This window comes from Sprattus sprattus, assembly GCF_963457725.1.
Source record: "Sprattus sprattus genome assembly, chromosome: 7".
Classification (NCBI taxonomy): Eukaryota; Metazoa; Chordata; class Actinopteri; order Clupeiformes; family Clupeidae; genus Sprattus; species Sprattus sprattus.
In genome coordinates, this window is record NC_137926.1 from 13,229,180 (window position 1) to 13,231,897 (window position 2,718).

The following is a 2,718-nucleotide window of genomic DNA, read 5'->3' on the forward strand; positions in this document are numbered from 1 at the left end:
ACAGAATTCTTATCCATCTCCAGTAGTATGACCACTTAACATCAGCATTTTAAAGCTAATGTGATCCATGGTTGTGCTGTTGTTGTCTTCTTGGAGGCTGACTGTACACAATGGCTCCATGGTAACATCAAGGTCAAGGCTTAGGATCCAAGGCAGATTATAAGCATTCATTATGCTGGCTATGACCTTGTGGGAAAGTGTAAGTGTTCAGATGTGAAAATAAAAGATGGTGATATAAAACGTAAGATTTAGGATGGTTTCCCCATTCATACTAATGCATACTGCATCAATGCTAATGAAAGTCGAGGCAGTCAGATAATGTTTCTACATCAAAGGAGACTTCTATGAAACTAGGTATGATGGGGCTGAATATGCCAGCTCTTGAGAGAAACACATTTTGTTCTGCAAGGTTCTTTACATCCAATCCAATGCAGTTGATGTCATACATGGGTCTCTTATGCTAATCCTTACATTAGTATGCACACCTGGGTTTTTATAATGGACCTATATTGCCACACTAGTGAAGTGTTAATGAATTTAGATATGACATTATAGATAATTAGATTATGATTGAGGATGAGATTAGGACCTGTTTAGAAATCCAATATTACAAAGACAACATTGTTTTTGCGCTCCTTCTATTTTACTTGAAGTAGGAGTAATTAAAGCTTTCTGTACCTCAGACACAGAGTAGGCAATATTACAGATGAATGAAGCTTTGACGAGCCAACTAACAAGTTCATCACATCTGCCGTGGGGGTTGGTGCATCCTGGCCTAAGGCTGAATGATGTCCTGTCATGAATGTCAAATCCACTTAACAGAAACATGGAAACAAGAAGGTATCATTCATATTATTCTTAATTTTCACTCCATTTATGTAACACATCTAAGAGCACGGGTCTCAAACTCAAATTACCAGGGGGCCGATGAGCGTCCAGTCTGGTCCTGGGCAATGCAAGATGCTCTTTGCATAAAGGAGTTTGTTATAGTTGCATTTTTGGATCCCTTTGTCTCATTGATAGCCAATGACCTACATATACAGCAGTAGTTGTGGGATAATGTCTTCATTGACAACTACATCTATATTTTTACTTCATACATGCACATTTCAATGCCAGTGTTGTACTGCACCACTTTTGCATAGTTGGTAACAAGGTTGCAAACAAACTAAATAAAGCAGAAAACTGAATACATTTTCAGCAAAAATCTGAATTATTTTATAAAATAAACGTATTTATTAAATGTAAGGCTCCATAATACACTCTAAGACTTAGCATGTATTTTGATGCCTTACCTTTAACGGTACTACTTTACAATAAGGCTCCCTTTGCAGCATCACTTGTACTCAATAGTGTGAGTGTTGATTTTCAACATGTGTGAATATATTATTTTTGCTTGTATCTGTTGCATCTTACTTTCCATTCCATGTGAAAACTTATATTAGGTAAATGTGAATGTTAGTTATGAATGGTGATGTGTTTCACACTTTACAATATGGCTCCATTTTGCCAGTTATAAATGATAGTTACTGGTTAATAAAGGGTGATGTGTTTCATACTTTACAATAAGGCTCCCTTTTGCCAGTTATTAATGTAATAAATGGTGATGTGTTTCAGACTATACAATAAGGCTCTGTTTTGCCAGTTGTAAATGATAGTAACTTATTAATAAAGGGTGATGTGTCACACACTTTACAATAATGCTCCCTTTTGCCAGTTATAAAAGTTAGTAACTGATTAATATATGATGATGTGTTTCAGACTTTACAATAAGGCTCCCTTTTGCCAGTTATAAATGTTTGATATCTTGCCATATAGGCAAGATATCAAAACTCAAGCTCCCTATTTGCTGCAGGCTTGCTGGTCTGTGACCTTCTGACCTATGTCGTCACGTCACTAACCTAGCTAACAAAGAAAGCACAATTAAATATATTGTTCTTTATTTCTATATCAACTCTGGAAACACAGACAAGACAATAATACCAAAGTGTGCATCCCATGTAATTCAAATACAAAAAGCGGGGGCTGCCGGGGGTAATCTCTACGGGTCTGATAGTAACAGATACCAGAATGGTAGGGAGTATGCAATGGGCTAGTATAGACAGTTAAGGGATAGACAGTGGATTGCCAAGATTGGGATCTTCCCAAATAGTGAGCCCACATTGATGTATTAAAACTGTGTTACAACTCATTTCTAATGGCTTATTAATGACCTACAAAGTGTTTACAACCTAATTAATAACCTAATTATAAACCATTTATAAACCTTTATAAAGGGAGCCTTAAATGTGTTGGAGACATCAGCCTGTGTTTTTCATGTGATAACAACCATACTAGAGGATCTCTAGGGGAGAGTGTGTTGTGTGTTTACGGAGTCAACAGACTAACTCATACCAACCTTCACAATTCCTGTAAAGATACTGGTTTACATGTACATGAACAAATGCACATATGCATGCTGCGCCCACACAGTAAAAAATGCTAAGCTACAGACCCACACAACAACATCAAAGACCCCCTGTTAATTGCTTTCCAGTTTATGGTGAAGGGGTCAGATTTCAAACTGATTCGGCCTTTTATGATCTCAAAACAGAAAGAAAAAAACACTCTTCTGTTCCACTGCGTTGCTCTACTGTAGATGGGGCATATAGATGTAGTCGCTGAGGTGGTTGGTTGCTAAGGTTACACTGTGTTTTTTTTACCCCCTTACCAAACGCT